We start from the raw sequence: 17,828 nt of genomic DNA, 5'->3' as shown, positions 1-17,828 counted from the left end.
TGATTCATGTGTACATATACTGTATGGGGCACTTGTGTTTATCTGTGGATTTTAAAACATTATTACAGTGACACCCATGGTTGCCAGACGTCCCTATTTGGGCGGGACTGTCCTGAGATCAGCAACCTGATCCCGAGTCCCGCCCTACCGGTTTAAATCCCAGCCAGCCTCCGCTTTGTTTGTTTGTTTTTTTTTTTGATTGTCCCGTATACCTGGCATATGGGCCAATCAAAAATTGCTAAACACGGAGCTTCTTGTGTTCCACATTAAACACGAGAAGCTCTGTGTTTAGCGATTTTTGATTGGCCCATATGCCGGTATACGGGCCAATCAAAAATCGCTAAACATGGAGCTACTTGTGTTTATTGTGGAACTGCAATGCATTAAACACCCTTTTTTTTTTTTTTTTTTGGTCTTCACTTGCCGTGAAGACCTTTTTTTTTTCTTTGGTCTTCACTTGTCGTGAGAGACCTTCTTTTTTTTTTTGTCCCTACCTGGGGGGCTGGAAATCTGGCAACCCTGGTGACACCTCACATTTGCATTTAATGCAGTACTCTAGTTCACAAATATATGTTATTTAAAAATGTTCATAAAGTGATTTCACATGGAAAACGGAATTTACTACAATGAGATTCGAACCAGGAATGACTGCTTGCAAAGCAAATGCTCCGACCACTACACTAGTGCAGTACTGCTTCAATTGTATATATCTTGCTATTTATCTTCTTGTGCCATTTAAGCTACAGTATGCATAGCTAAGCAAGGGGCAAACCCGTGCACTTATGGTTAAATTTAATGTTTGAAAAAAAAATGTTCTACTGCTATTTCCTCTTGGATGGGACATGTTTCACTTATTGCTGTGGATTCCTGCATGCATCTCCACATTTGGCAGACATCCTAGCAACGCTCTATACCTCTCAACCTCTTCAGGCACACTATCTGTACAAAACTTGACAAACTGTGGCACAACTACGGACATATTTTCATTATTGCTCTTATACACTTGGGACAGTTGCTACGGTAACATGATTTGTTTTAATATACATTTTATCACAGATTTGAAGTCAGTCACTGAAATGTATGCATTATTTACTGACTTCAATCCTGAGATCATCCCAGTGATTTGCAAGGACAATTGGGGTGCTGTATGGCCATGACATGTGGACATTCTGCGATGATTTGTACAGTTGGGAGGTATGCAGCCTCCTATTTGCATTCTCACTCATTATTATTGCTGGGCGGCACTTCCTGAGTGCAGGGGAATGTATGTTATGAGAGCTCTGTTCTCAGACACACCCCCTGCACTCGTCCATGCTCCATGTCCATTTAGGAGCAGAGGCAGCGTGCCTTCATTACTATGCATGGTGCGCTGCCGTGCTGCTCTTAAACTGACATTTCTGTGCAGGAATAAGCTATTCCTGCACAGAACCTTACTGAATCCCGGGGATAGTGTAAAAGCTTATATATGGCATTACTCTCTTTACTAGGTTTTATTGTTTTTGTTAATATTTATGGAGATTGCACTATAGCTGTGTAGTTGCATTTCACTTGAGATCAAGAAGAGGTAAAACTTGCATGTGATGTTTTGCCCTGTGCTCTCAGTGTTGATGTATTTTCCACACATGAAGATAATAGATGGAGGTATATTTTAACTGACTTCAGTAGATTGTACTTATTTACAAACAGAGGGAGCTGCTGCTACCAAGGAGGGTGTAGTTACATTATCTGCATGTCTGTATCATTGTCAGTTTTCATAGGTCACTGTTCATCAGCATATTTTTTTCTAATTTTTCTTTTGCATTATAATTGATTAATAATTAAATTACCTAATTAATTAAATTATATTTTTGTTTAGCAAGTGAGGGCCATAACCATTTTCAGAAGGGAAATAAGAAAAAGCCCACAAAATAATCATGCATAAACATGGAACAAGTATACATTTGTAAAAAAAATAATAGCAATTAAATACTTTTGAAATGAACTCATTCAAAACATTTATAGTACAATACAGGAGGCTTCAGTGTGAAATCCATGTAAGGCTGATACACTCAATTGATCCATGGTGATGTAATAGAATTGACATATGCATAGACATATAAACCAAACGGACATGGTCATAAGACAATATTTTTTATACACAATGTGGGTAACAGTTTACAACAGTTGAAGCACAAGTAACTAATTTGGCATATTCTATAAATTAATTCCTGTATTTTTGATATAGAGTTCATGTGGTTCTGGGTATGTAACACAGCTCTACATTATTTTTTAAGTGAGAAAGTTCATGTATTGTTCTAATTTAAAAGTGCATTTGATTCCAAATGGTAGGTTCATATGTGCTCGGAGTTTTATCACCACATCTGCTGTTGTGTTTAACACTGGCTGGTATTAGCTAGACATTTCTAATTCCACGAAAGGGCTATACCAGGTCATTTTCCTTATTGAAAATATAAATAAAAAACGGATATATTTTATCAGTTTTCATTCATTTTGATGCTTATGGTTCTGCAAATAGCAGACAAGGTTTGTTTTGCGTATACATTTCCATGCACATCACTGCAACCTCCTACTTGGCTTCAGCTGCTTGATTGTGAATTACACAGCTACAATTCTGTTTAGCTCATCTTTTTTCAAAATCCTAAAGCAGGATTACTACTCACCTTTAAGATATAAACTTCAAATTTGACAGTAGATCTATCCTCATCAGGATAATCTGGAGGAGACACTAACACTTGTCAGGCACCCACTTTGATTCTTCTGTGAAGGAGTGTTTTTTTTTTTCTAAACTTGGACCTTCCAAGTAGAATCACCAACCAACAGAGATAAGAGGACAAGAGTGAGTGAAAACCTTTAAGACCAAACAAAGACCGTCTCATTAGTGAAGCTGCTTGTATTTGCTTTCAGGGCAATGGATAGTTATAGTGGCATGCTTCCAGCAAAATGACTAATTATTTAATTGTCTCCCCTTCCACTGCCTTGACATATTGTAACTGTTTCATTATGAACAATGACTGCATGTCTACTTGTGACCAGTCTACTTAGCCTGTTATCAAACTGAAGTAAAAGTACAAAGGCACTCACTGAAAAGAAGCAGTCATGCCACAGCAATAACAAGACACCAATAACAGCTAGTTTAATAAACAATGTTTTTGAATAATTGTTGTTATAACGGTTACTATTTTCACAATAAAATGGGATGCTGCAACTATAGTTCATATGCAGTATTTTTTTTTCTTTCCCTTTTTCTGATAAGTTATGAAAATGACACCATATTAAAACAGAAAAGCTCATCTCTAGACTATAGTTCAACATTTTATATTACCTTACTGACATTAGGTTATAAAATCTGCAGATGTGTGTCTGATTAGTACTATAATAAATGGTGAGTTCAATGGTACCAACACAAGAACACTAATGAGTAAACAGCTGTGAGGCATACTAATGCATGGGCAGAGGGTGCAGTCCGCCCCAGATGCAAATAATACGGAGATGCAGCCTTGCCTTTTAAAAGGTTTTTTGCATTTTAAACATGAAAAGCTTAAAGTAAAACCAGAGCCAGATCCTTTAATGGCATTCTTCTTTAAGAATGCCCTTTGTGTGTGCTTCCATGTGTGCATCAATGCACACTCACTCCTGTTACATACTTCTTTTCCACGTTCCAGGAGAAATTTAAATACGAGATGGCTGCTGTGTGTTTCTGTATAGTTGCTTACTCCTTTTTTGCTTTCCATGTAGAATTTAAATATGAGATGGCTGCTGAGTGTGTATTAGAGGATGGCAGGTTAGTTATTTTCCTCAGGCTCAAACCCAGTACTTTGGGTACAGGAAACAACAGACTGCATTCTCTATGCCAACTATCAAATTAGTGAAAAAAAGTTGAGTTTTGGTGCATTTCCAAGGAACTGAGTTTCAGTGCAATTTCAAGGAATTGTGAGTTTAAAGGGAAGAGAACTGCTGCTCATGCTGTGTGTTTTCAATTTTCAACTGTTTTGTTTAGTAAATCGGCATAGCATAACAGATAACATACTTGCTTTCAGTGCAGAAGGCTGTGGGTTGTTCTCCGACAGTATGTAGAGATATTGCTGATAGTGTGTTGTACTTTAAGGAGGAGGGGGTTTGCAGTGCTGCAGTCCTGAGTGTGTCCTCCTTTGGATGAGATGCCTAGCAATTATAAACCAGTTATCAGTTTGCCATCCATACCCTGTTGCAATATTACCAACTTACCATTTTTTTTAATGTAACATAGACAATTTATTCTTCAATGGCAGCAGGCACTGAATTTGTAGACAAAACACTGAAATATAAAGTTGTTTGCTATCGGCAACTTCTTCATTAGTTACAGATGTCCTTAATGTGGAATTATTCAGACTTTTACTTCTGAAGAGATTGTGCATATCGACTAGTATTGGTGGATTGTAATGACAGAAGTTTGAGTGGCCTTTTATGGTTGAAATGTTCTGAAATGGGCAGTTTTGTCATTATTGGGTCATACGTTTTGTTTCATTGCTTACTGGAAGGTGTTCAAAACTACAAATTTAAAACATATTCTACAAGGAATATAACTGAATGCAATCGGGAAGGTGAAAAGAACCCATACTGGTACATATGACCCTAAAAATGTGTGCAAGGGGCTTTTGGTTTGAAAACAGCCCTAAGATAAACTTTATCTGACACTGGCCAAATACATTTTCTTTGAATGTGGGTTTCAATGTCACTTCAATGAATGTGAGTTTCAAGGGCAGGAAAGTCTACAGTTAACATTAAGTCTGTTTTCACTGTGAGACTGTATTGTTTTGTTTAGCAAATGTCTATCACTGTTTGCTATAAAATTTGAAATAAAAATTTTAAATTAAATCCAAATATCCATAATCAGTGTAGAAATAAAGAAGAAAACAGTATGTAAACTGAGAGGTGTGAACAGTGTTTATGGTAACTGGAGAGAAATAGCCAGGTAAGGGGACACTGGAATAGCTGTGTGTGTGTGCGTGTGTGTGTGTGTGTGTGTGTGTGTGTGTGTGTGTGTGTGTGTGTGTGTGTGCACGGGGGGGGCAATCCATTTCCCTGCCTAGGGCCATATTTGACCATGATCCTGCTCTGAAGTGAACACTTTGCTTCTTCCTCTTATGTGTGTCCATGTGTCCACACGTGAAAACATAGTACAGGATTAGAGGAAACTGAGAAAGAACTACAGACAAGACCAGAGATAACCATGGTTATTTTTAAAATTAACTGCAGCTTTGTAGTTGTACAATAGTACAGCGCAGTAGAAAGTTTTGCAGTGGGAAAGTTTTTTTTTTGTTTTTTTTTTTCTGAACCTGGGTTGAAAATTTATTTATTCCTCCCCTGAGCTGCGGCACCATTTTTAAATACTAAAAACCTCTGCCTGACTACACTCTGTTTCTGTCTGTCCCACGGGCATCCCTCAGTAGTGTGCACAACTGTAAGTACCATTTGTGCTTATGAATGTACTTACATATAGAATCAAAAAACCTGATGTAGAAAGGCACCATCTTTTGACTTAGCTTTTCTGCCCTTTCTTCATAGGAATCCCCAGTAGTGTACTCACTTATACCTTATTCCATTCCTTTTTAATTAGTACTCTACTGAGTCATAATTTACATCATGTCCCTTTCTAAAACCCCTGGCATAACTACATTATTTTCCTACTTTTCAGTGAACTGCAGCTCCCCATTGGCCCATAAATAATAAAAAGAAACAGAAAGGTAACATTCAAACCAAAATGATAGGCTGCCCTATTTCTGTAGTGGCTGACCTTCTCACTGATTGTTTTCTGTTTGGCGACTGCTGTTCCTTCCCGAAGGTGTAACCTGCTCCATTCTCCCTTCGGGCTCACTCCGCTCCCCTACCCTGACCCCAAATGTCACCTGCCCCCACTACCTGTACTTTTATACATCACCTGATTCTCCCCACCCAACACCTCTCTAATCACAATACACCTACGCCAAACCCCACCCACCTGTAGATCTACATCACCCCAAACATCCACCCCTCCTACAATGCGCTACATAACATCTCTCTCTATCTTTATAACCCCATTTGCCTTACTAATCTCTCTCTCTTCTTACCTATCTCACACTTTTTCCCAACCCTTGTCATAACTCTCACACATACTCCACTACATCTTACCATCAACCTCACTTCCCATCCTACTCATCCATCTCACATGAACTCTTTACCTCTAACCCAATTATTTTTTCAAACCAAAACTGCTCCCAACCCAAACCCCCTGTACTCCCTTCTTATATGTGGTACCAGAAAATCACTACTCTCACACAACCCAAGCTACCCTTGCCCAACACACTGCCTCACTCTTCTACTTCACCACATCTCTGCCTCACTAACCGGTGACATCCATCCCAACCCCAGACCCATCCCTAACATCAATCTCACCAAACCCTCCACTCAGCCCACAAACTCAAAGTCCATTTGTCTTCCAACACTTAATGCACAAAGCCTTAAAAACAAAATCCCTAACCTCCATGCCTGGCTCTCCCATAACCACCCCGGCATTACCGCTGTTTCTGAAACCTGGCTGAAAACCTATATAAAAGATAGCAAACTCCTACCACCAGGTTTCCAAATCATTTGCAATTACAGAGCCCACAAAATAGGAGGTGGAGTAGAAATAATCTACCCCACCTCCCATACCATAACTCCCTACGCCAGTAAAATACCAACCTTTGCCAACGGTGAAATTATAATAGATTTACTAAAAATAAACAACCACAAGTCCATATGTATCACTGTCCTCTATGTTCCCCCAGGTGACAATATCAAAACTCTTGAAAATATCCTGTCCTGGTTCTCCTCCAATATATAAAATGAAACCTATATACTCGATGACAACAGCATCAACTGGAATGCTATTAACTCTGAAGCCCCGTCCCACAGAATCACCTGTACAACTTTTCCCAACTAATACAATCTCCAACCAGACCAAATAAAGATGGTACCTCTGGTACCATCATTGACTGGATCCTAACAACTCACCCAAACCTTATCACCAAAGCCAGAACATTACCTGATCCCCTCAGCAATCACCTACCAGCCTTCGCCAACCGTCTCCCATCTCCACTGCATAAACCACACCACAACATCCAAACCCACAACCTCTCCTCTTTCATCCCTCTAACTTTCTCTGACTGCTTAAAGCATATTGACCGGTCCCCTCTAAAAACCCTTCCTCTAGATGATGCCATTTCCTATTTTAACCACTCATTCCTAACCCTTCTTAATCAGCAAGCCCCCCCCGAACCAAATGCATCAAAATCAATCTCTGCCCATGGTTATCAAAAGATACTAAACTAGCCTTGCACCAAAGGAACAAAAAATGTAACCAATATCAAAAACATAAAAACGCTAATACTCTCCTATAGTATAAGCAACTACGAAACTCCACAAAAAAACTAATAATTAAAGACTGCAAAGCCCATCACTCCAAACTCCCAGTCTTTGCACTCAACAAATCCCCAAAAATTCTGGGACTCCACCTCATCCATGCTGCATTCTGGCAACAAAGATAACCCCTGCCAAGACCCCAACCTCTCCAATCTTGAAACAGCCAGCCAGTTCAACTTATTCTTCATAGACTGCATAGCTAAACTATCAGCCTCCTTCCCACCCCCTCCTTCACCACCACCCCCTCCTGCCCCAACCACCACCCCAGTCAACCTTCTTCCACATCCTTCTGCCTCAAGCCCATCCCCACAAGCACTATAAAAAGACTTTTCCTCAATCTCAAACCCTGTCACAATGCACCCAACAACCTTCCACCCACCTTCCTCAAACAATCTGCAGACAGTATTGCCTATCATATCTCTATTCTTATAAATAGATACTTACATCATCCCCCTCCACAAGGGTGATAAAAATACTGATACAACCAACTTCAGGCCTATTGCCATCCTTTCCCCTCTTTCTAAAATACTAGAGAAAACAATACAACACAACTCATGGCACACCTAACACTAAACAATCTCCTCTCCCCTACTCAACACAGCTTCCGCCCTGGCCAAAGCTCCATGACTGTCCTTCTTTCCTTTCTTGAAACCATAAACCTCGAACCCGGCTCAGGCAAGTTCATATCCACATTATTCCTAGATCTTTCAAAGGCCTTTGACACCATCTCACACACCCTACTTATATCCCAACTCTCCACCCTCCACCTCTCTCCAACCATCACCTGGTTTTCCAGCTACTTGTCCAACCGCCAACAAACTGCCAATGGAAAACTTCAACCTCCCCCTTCCTTCCCACCCCCACAGATGTCCCACAAGGTTCTGTTCTTGGCCCTCTTCTCTTCAACATATTCATTAACAACTTCTACCAATCCATCCCAGACTCATCTATCATCCAATATGCAGATGACTCAACAATCATCTGCTCAGTCTTCTCCCCCTCCGAGCTCCTAGCCAAAACCCAACTAGCCTTCCCAATACAGATACCTGTATGCAGTCCAACCATCTGGCACTAAATTCAAATAAAACCAAACTAATGTTTTTTTTTCCCTACCAAAAACTCCATTGACAAATCCATATTCACCATACAGAGCCAAAATAACACCCTCCTTGAATCGTTCCCAGCACCAAGCTTCTTGGCATCGTTATTGATGAAGAACTAAAATTTGACACCCACATCTGCTCCGCAGTCAAGAAAACCCACCAAAAGTTAGGTCTCCTCTACAGGCACAACTGCTTCCTAAGCCCCTCTATCCGTCAAACTCTTGCACTCACCTTCCTACTCCCCTCCCTTTTGTATGGTGTCCCTCTTTTCACCAATCTCCATCTTGGCCTTTGGTCCAAATTTGAATCCTGCTACCACAAGATCTCCAAATTTGCAACCAATTCAAAAAACTCATCCAACCACTGCCACTCCCTCCTCACCCTCAACTGGCTTGAACTACCCAACTACCTCAGTTACCTACAACTCACCATTGCCCACAAGCTCATCTTTAAACCTGCCAACTGCCCAGCTCTCGCTACTTCCTTAAAAACCTTACATTCCCAACCGCTCACTCAGATTCAGAAACCAAAATCTCCTTAAGGTCCACAAACCTGCATGACTTCCTCGCCATCTACTGCTGTCCCACTCCTTAGCTAAACAGTTGAACTCTCTCCTCCCACACCTACGCAACCTACCTAACCATACAAATTTCAAATCTCAGCTACTCTCTCATATTTCTTCCAAATGGGAATGCCATTGCCACACTACAACTTAAAACCCCCCATCATTCCACCTTGCACTGACTCATCCAACTACCTCTACTATTATTTCATCCCACCCAAATTAATCCTTCCCCTACCAAAAACTAATTTTCTTTCTAATATCTGTTGTACTATACTATCCAATCTCAATTATACTATTACCCTCTCCATGCATAATATTTTCCTAACCTACTAGTGGCTAGTAGCTATATATTTTGAAATGTTAAACCTACAATTGAGTTTATAACAAAAATATTCACTTTATGTAAATGTTGAAATTTCTATGTTGAATTATGTCTTTTCATTTGTGTAACATTGTGACAAGCCAATTGCAAATATCATGGAGCTTTTCTGTAAATGTTTAATTAGCTGTATGAACTATGTCCTTTTGTAACATGTGCAATGTAACTTGCAATTATTGTGGAGCTTTTCTCCCTGGGCCTCCACTGCAAATGGGCTCTTCTTGGCCCAGTGGACTTCCCCAGTCATCAAACGTAAATAAAATAAAAAATAAAAATAAATTAATAACAATAAGTGAATCAGCCAGGGCATTGTGGACTATCAGACTGAAGGTAAACCTTTTTTTATGTGAATATAACCAGATTTTCTTCATTACTTTTGGAGAGGGGGATATGGTGGCTAGGCTAGTGTGTGTGTGTGTGTGTGTGTGTGTGTGTGTGTGTGTGTGTGTGTGTGTGTGTGTGTGTGTGTGTGTGTGTGTGTGTGTGTGTGTGTGTGTGTGTGTGTGTGTGTGCGTGTATGTGTGTGATTGTTTAAATATTTTGACTGGATAGTTATGTTTTTTTTTTTGCTGTACTCTTTCTGCCCTCTTTTTGTTTTGGTGGTGTGGGGGTGGGGGGTAGATAGCTGGATTGTGGATTTCTTGAATCATACTATGTTGACTACATGACAATGCTAGTTGCTACTGGAATGTGATTGATATGTAATTGAATCTACCTAACTCTGTATTTTTGACTTGAACCTTAATATGTTGAAGAATAGCTACCAACTGCACCTTATGTTTGTACTGTATATGCTTTACCTTAATGTTTGCTACCTAATATCTGTGCTTTACATCCTACTTATCTAACCACTTTGTTTCTCTCTCCCTTAATTCAAATAGTTGCCCTACCTGCTCGTTAGGCACTATAACTGGGGACCTACCCTGCCCTGTTGACCAGCAACCTCTTATCACCTACTATCATCTTCACTCCACACCAAGGAATTGCCTCTTCTCTTGCCCTGTGAACCAGCCCCTGAAGAATAAGAAATCAGAAGAAAGTATGTGTTATACATATTCTGTCAACAGAAGTTACCCTGTATAACTTATTGTAGCTCTTAAAGCATAATCTCCTGCTAGGGCGTACAGCAGCTACTATCACCCTTTTCTCCTTCCTATCCCTCTTTCTCTCCTATACCCTTGTTAATACACAATTTACTGCCTTCTCCTCTAATTCCAATTCCAATACCTACTACCTAGTAAAGGAAACTTCTGTAACCAATTTGACATTGGCCACTAGGTGGCGCCTCTGTCCTAAATTATCCTTTTGCCTTGAAACTCTTCTCTCAGGAACTTAGTATCTTAAGCTTGCAAAGCTATAGTCTCACACTATCCCTATATCCTCTTACTCTGTATCAGCCAACTATACCCCCTCCATCCCTACTATCAAGACTACCATCTCACACCCTTCTCCATCTCTCACTTACCTAAACAAACAGCTCTCCACTGATTGTTCTCCTAGGGCTCACTCCCTTGCGTGCTCACCTCTGGCTCACTCCGCCCCTACCCTGCCCCAATTCTCACCCGCCCCCAGTGCTTCTACATATATACACACTTACCACACCCCCTGCAAATCAAGCAATCACATAGACCAACCCCTTAAAGTGCCAAATCCTACCTCCCACCTGTCAATATCTATTAACACCCATCCCTATATAATTACCTACACACTACAACTTATAATGTCACCTAACACTACATACACACACATTAAACCCTTACTTCTACTATCACTTCTATCTGTTTTAGCTGTACCCTATATACTTACATCCTATGAACACCTCAACCACCTACACTTTCATAACCCCATGAAAGAAACCTCTACACCAACATTCATCTTCCCTCATAGCCACAATTATACATCATATCCACCAAATTATCTATCATCCAAATTTCATAGGCTCACTCACATCACATACTATAGCATTAGATCTAAAAAATACCATAACCTAACATGTAAAGGACTAACACTATCTCTTGCAATACAAGTCCACTCCCTAATTGATGGCGATATACACCCAAACCCTGGCTCAAATTCATCCACTTCCATCAAGCCTAGCACACCAAATGCTACTAATTCTGATCTGGTCAACAGATCCTCCAACTCTCCTTATAGCCCATCTCAATATTCATAGCATAAACAATAAAGTTGCTCACCTACATGCCCTCATGGATGTACATTCATTTGACATCCTTGCCTCTCTGAATCATGGCTTAAACCAACCATACAGGATACTACAGTTATTCCCCCTGGCTATAGCATCTTGAGTCTGGACCGTAACTCTAAGAAAGGAGGAGGGGTAGCTATCCTATATAAATCTGAATTGCAAATCACTTCCATTGATTCTAAGCCTCCCCTAACTAACAACGCTGAAATTCTTATCTCTAAATTTCAACTCATCAAATGTAAATCCATCTATATAATCTGTATTTACCTTCCCCCAGGCAACAATATCACTACCTTAGAAGCTATCCTAAGTTGGCTGTCCACCACCTACCCACAAGATATCACAATACTTGGTGACTTTAATATAAACTGGATGTCTTGCACATCTGAACAGCCCTCTTCACACATCAACCTACACGGATTTATACAAAATATTACACTCCCCACTAGAACCAATAAACATAACAACTACAACAGCACCCTAGATTGGATTCTTACAAACAGTCAAGACCAATCTTATAAAGTAGGGACCCTTCCAGAAGATATAAGTGACCACTCACTCATCTTTTTAATCAGGAATAAGACTGATATGTTAAACCCAACCATATATAAGAAAATAAGATGTAATAAAAAATTTAACACTGACAGTTTTCAAAAAGAACTTGTAGCCTGCGACTGGTCACCCCTGAAACACCTTCCATTAGACAATGCTGTTAAATACTTTAACTCTAAATTTTTAACCATTCTAGACTACCATGCCCCAACTCGAATAGTAAGAACTAGGTCTAAACCAGCCCCTTGGCTCACCAAAATTACCAAACAAAAAATCCTCCAAAGAAACAAACAATGGACTGCCTGGCGTACAACCAAAAACCTGGCAGATAAACTAATATTTAGACAACTAAGAAATGAAACTAAAAAAGCCATATTGTCAGATAAAAGAAACTATTACTGCCAACTCCAACAGAACAACCAAAACAAACCTCAAAAATTCTGGTCAGGTATAAACAAACTCCTGCACCCAAGTCACTCAATCACACCCACCCCCTCAGGCTCCAATCTCCTTAGCCCCAACCAAATTGCCAATTCTTTTAACACATTCTTCACAGACACCATTCAATCTTTGGCAAATCAGCTATCCACTAACACTGCATCTCCTTCTAATATTATCCCTAATAGCCCCCCAGCATTTCAATTCCAACCCGTTCCTACATCCTTTGTCTGCACCCTTATCAAAAAATTAAACCCACCACCCTCTCTGCTGATCTATTACCTGGAGAATACCTGCAAAAAGCAGCCAACACCATAGCCTACCCCATATCCATCCTCATTAACAGAACTATTTCTGAAGGAACTATTCCAACTATTTGGAAAATCTCACGTTATCCCCCTGCATAAAGGTGGTAATTCCAAAGACTTTTCAAACTATAGGCCCATAGTCATATTATCCCCTCTGGCAAAAATCATGGAGAAGTGCATTCATAAGGAACTACTAAACCACCTCCTAGTAAACAACCTATTAGCTACCTGCCAACATGGATTCCGACATTTCACAGCGCCTCTTCTGCTCTTCTTTCCTTCACAGATGTCATTAATAAAAACCGTAATAGTAACACTCTTTTCTCAGCCCTCTTCATTGATCTGTCAAAAGCCTTTGACATGGTCAACAACCAGCTACTCATAAACATACTTGGCAACTTCTCACTGGATCCACTTGCTATTCAATGGTTCCAGTCCTATCTAAATAATAGGCAACAGGCTGTACTATGGGAAAACAACTTGTCTTCCCACTTACCAATTGCCCTTGGAGTCCCTCAAGGCTCCATATTGGGTCCTCTCCTCTTTTCTATTTTTACTAACGACCTACACTCTGTATTACTTCAAACTATCTGTATCCAATATGTGGATGACTCTACACTAATATGCTCAGCCTCTTCACTTTCACAACTGCATTCCCTTACCCAAGACACGTTTAACATAGTAGAGAATTGGCTCCTTCAACGATGTCTCATCCTGAACCCAAAAAAAAACAAAATGCTACTATTTACTCCCACCCGCAAAGTCCCCCCACTACATTTTACAATCACATCTAGCAATGGTACAATCATATCTCCAGACTCTACCACAAAACTACTTGGAGTACTAATTGACAACCACCTCACCTTTGAGTCACATATTAACAACACTATAAGAACAGTAAACAAAAAACTAGGCTCCCTTTACAGGATCAACCCCTTTCTTACCCCACTAGCAAGAACTACTATTCCCAGACCCACCTTATCTCAACCCTGCTATATGCTTCCTCAATCTATACCAAACTATGCAAAAGCAATCTGAACAAGCTGGCTAGCTCCTACAATAATATTGCCAGATTTGCAACTGGTTCTACCTATAGAACCTATCATTGTAACAATCTTAATCAACTAGGGTGGTTAGAATTGCCAAATCTTATCCTATCAAACCAGCTAACTATTGCCTATAAGATACTGTTCCATCCTACATCTACTCCAATACTAACCAATCTAATCACCCCCTACAATAACCTGAAAACCCTGCGCTCTTCAAACAAAATAATGATAAAGATATGTAAAACCAACAACCTGGCAGGAGATTCTTTATTCTCTAACACGGTGGGTAAAACCTGGAACTCCCTCCCTACTGATCTTACCTCCCTACCTTCTACTATCCTATTTAAATCCAAGCTCAAACCATACCTTAAATCACACTGGCAATGCCCCTGTGCAAACACAGACTAACTTCCTTGACCCTATTCTTCTCACTCACACAAAACTAGCTATTTCCTTTTCTATTAACATCTTTGTCTGTAAAACCAACTGAAAGTTCAAATAGTGCTCAATGTTACTTACCTACTGTTTTGGTTGTATGTATATCCAAACATGATTTGTTAGCTTAGAATACTTTTTCCTTACTCAAGCTAAAATGTATTTACTCTTAAGCTAAAATGTATTTACTAGTTAAACTTGTTAAATCTTATAATGTACTTATGCTATCATGATCTTTTTCTTGAATGTGGAGCTTTTCTCCCCAGGCCTCCACTGAAAATGGACATGTATCCAGTTAGACTAGCCCGGTCAATAAATGTAAAATAAAATAAATAAATAAATAAATAAAATAAAGTAACTTGCCCTTTCACTTACTCAGCTTAAATTCTGCACTTAAGACTGGCAAGTGAATATTTGTGTTAATAAATTGGAATATTTTTTATCTTTTTCTGAGGAGGAAGGCTGGTCAGTTGTGCTGTGGATGAATGTAACTAATTTTTTTCACTTGGTCGGTTTAAGCCCAAACTTAGTGCATATATGTGAATAAATCTGAATGTGTATGTTTTTTTTTTTTTTTTTTTGGGTAGGGAAGTACATTTGTGCATATCATATTATTTTAAAGTCTGACTAGTGTGCATTTGTATGAAATAAAATTAATTTTTTGAGTGGGGGTGCCTAGCTGTGCTAAGGGAACTTATCCTCTTCATTTGCTCAGCTTAAATTCTTGTATTAAGGTCTGATTAGTGGACATTTATGTGAAATAAATTGGAATATTTCTGCTTTTTTTTGGAAAGGGGTGGCTAGCTGCATTGTTAATGAAATAACTGGTGTTCAGTTTAATGTCGGACATTAATGGTTAGTGTGCATTTGTGTGAAATAAACAGGAATATTGTAAGAAACTCATTTGAAACTGTCCCCAGTTTTACAGAAAGTTATTTTATTTGCCTAATTTGTTTGGTTTGCAAGTTACTTTTATATAGTTTGTTTAGCTTATAGTCTGCCTTTCCATGACAAGTGTGCATTTTCATGAAATATGCCGCAATCTTTACTTTCTCTCTCTGCGTTGTATTTGTAAAACCAAGTTCAAACTGTTCCTGATTTTGTCGAATGTCTCTAAATTTGCTTCATCTTGATCTGTTCCTAACTGAATTTGGGGTCAACTGTCTACATAAGTTACCAATCCTGAACTACTGGGTCAGTTCATAGGGGGTCTGTTGTTAGTGTCATACTTGAGTTTCCAAAGACAAGAGACAATAATGCATTTTTGACATTGTCCATAATTCTGGCACTAATTATTTGCGATAAGCCTTCCTGTAGGATGGCTAAGTCTTTTGGGGATTTGATTACTGCTCCTAGCTTGCCCCCTGTTGGCCATTATTTTGTTTAATTTCATGATTATTACTTAAAAACAATTGTCATTGAGGAGGAAGTGTTAGAAAAAAATCTGTGGAGGGGTGTTAAATTTTTTTTTTGATCCAGATGTCAAATTTGGTAGCTACACCACTGTGACTGAGCATATTGGAATGGTCAAGGTGAAAGCATTCATATGCAGTTCGATGTAGTAGCCATGCTTTGAATAAAACTAATAATGACAAAAACTAGTTATGGATCTCAGTACATTCAGAATTTGCAAGATCTGTACTATGTCTTAAATAGAAGTATGACATTATCTAAATCGGCAGGCCAGTAGGAGATAATGGAGTACACTGGACCATGCATACATGCAAATTCAGAATACCAGATGATGTGGTTAGCCAAAGTTCAGTGTTCTCCATTATCCCTGAAACTGTTACTACCACTAGATATGATAAAAGTAAAAAGATTATTGCTGAACATATCTCTTTGCTGTCCACGATGTTAATTAAAAAAATTCTTGACACTGAATGCACAGCATTCCATTCAAATGTGGAAAAGTGAGGAATATGGACTTTCTAAGACTCATAATGAACATTCCTCGTGATGAGGTCACTTGAGAGGTATGAGTAATAATAATGGATTTTCTACCTATTATTTTTAGCTTTTCCACTGTTTATTGAACAAATAAGTTGAGGTCTGTGGCTGAGATGATACGCACCAGCTCCTAGATGTTATGCAACTGCAGTAACATTCTGAGAGCTACACAAAAGCACTAGTGCAGTCCAATGCTCTCCAGGATCACCAGCCAGTATAGCTGCTTTGGTTAGGTTTAGGAAACTGTGTATTGTTGATTATTTATACATCTTAAAAATTGTTAAATATATTCTGCATTCAGCTAGGAAAAGCTTCAAAAACAAATTCCATCAAAACTACATTTAAAAAATCTGTCTGCACAGCTTGTATCAGTCAACTTCAGTTTGTATGTGTGTGACTAAACTCTAGACCTTGTCCTAAGTTCGAAAGTCGCCTGTTCTTCTATGCTTCAGACAGATGTGGTCACTACCCAGGACACACTACATCCATCAGGTATGTATAGACTCCTGGCATATACAACTGTACCATCTACATATCTAAAAAAATGAATTGTACTAACAACACCCTAAGCTGCCTTCCTCTTAATGTAACTGAACTTGTTCACCACTGGATGTAATACATCAAATTACTCTGGACCACATCTTGTGAGTGTAGACTTCAATACATCAGTTATTAATGCAATCAAACAATGTGGAATGTATAAGCCTACTTCCTTAACCTCAGTCCTTATCCTTTGCATCACACTCATTATACAAAAAGTTGTGGTTTTCCTTTCTTTATCTGTATATATCTAAAAAATTTCCAGGGATTCTATTATATTTGGATTCTTTGCTACTTGTGCATAGAATACTATACAATCCTCAGCATAAAAAATATGTGCCACAACAGTGTTCTTCCCTCAGGATCCAAGACTGCCATAATACATATCATTGATTTTAGTGTAATAAAACTTTCTGCGTAACCATTTTTCCAAGATTGTTGTAATATATACCATTGATATTAATGCAACATAACTCTCCATATAGCAATCATTGTCAAGTCTGAAAAACCTAATATGCATAATACATTTTTACTCAAATATTGTCTAATGGTGCTCATTGAGAAAAGCAAACATTCTACACTAAAGTACATTTGATAGTTTTTCAGCCAAATTGCATATGAGCCCTCAAACTTTATCCTTAATTACTATGTAGTGTTGAATCTTGAATTTTTTTTCAGTGACTAAAACATGCAGTTCGTTTTTACTGCTGTTGTTGTTTTTCTTGAAACTTGAATTTATTATTAAAGCTATTAAATCATTTAAGGCATTTAAACTTTATTCTATGTACAATACCTTTCATTTATACGTAAATAATCAAGTATTTGTATCAATCTGAGGAGTAGTTAAAAGAAAATAACAACCATAGATACTTTTTATCATGTAG

At 38.8% G+C, this 17,828-nt stretch overlaps 1 protein-coding gene across 1 annotated transcript in view; it reads left to right on the top strand.

Moving 5' to 3' along the window:
• LRRC24 (leucine rich repeat containing 24) overlaps window positions 1-17,828 on the top strand; it is a 4,153,240-nt gene that overhangs the window by 288,999 nt on the left and 3,846,413 nt on the right. The window lies entirely within an intron of this gene.

Source organism: Protopterus annectens, chromosome 3.part1, assembly GCF_019279795.1.
Source record: "Protopterus annectens isolate FY-2018-M chromosome 3.part1, PAN1.0, whole genome shotgun sequence".
NCBI classification, from domain to species: domain Eukaryota; kingdom Metazoa; phylum Chordata; order Ceratodontiformes; family Protopteridae; genus Protopterus; species Protopterus annectens.
This window is presented reverse-complemented; position numbering and strand designations above follow the sequence as displayed.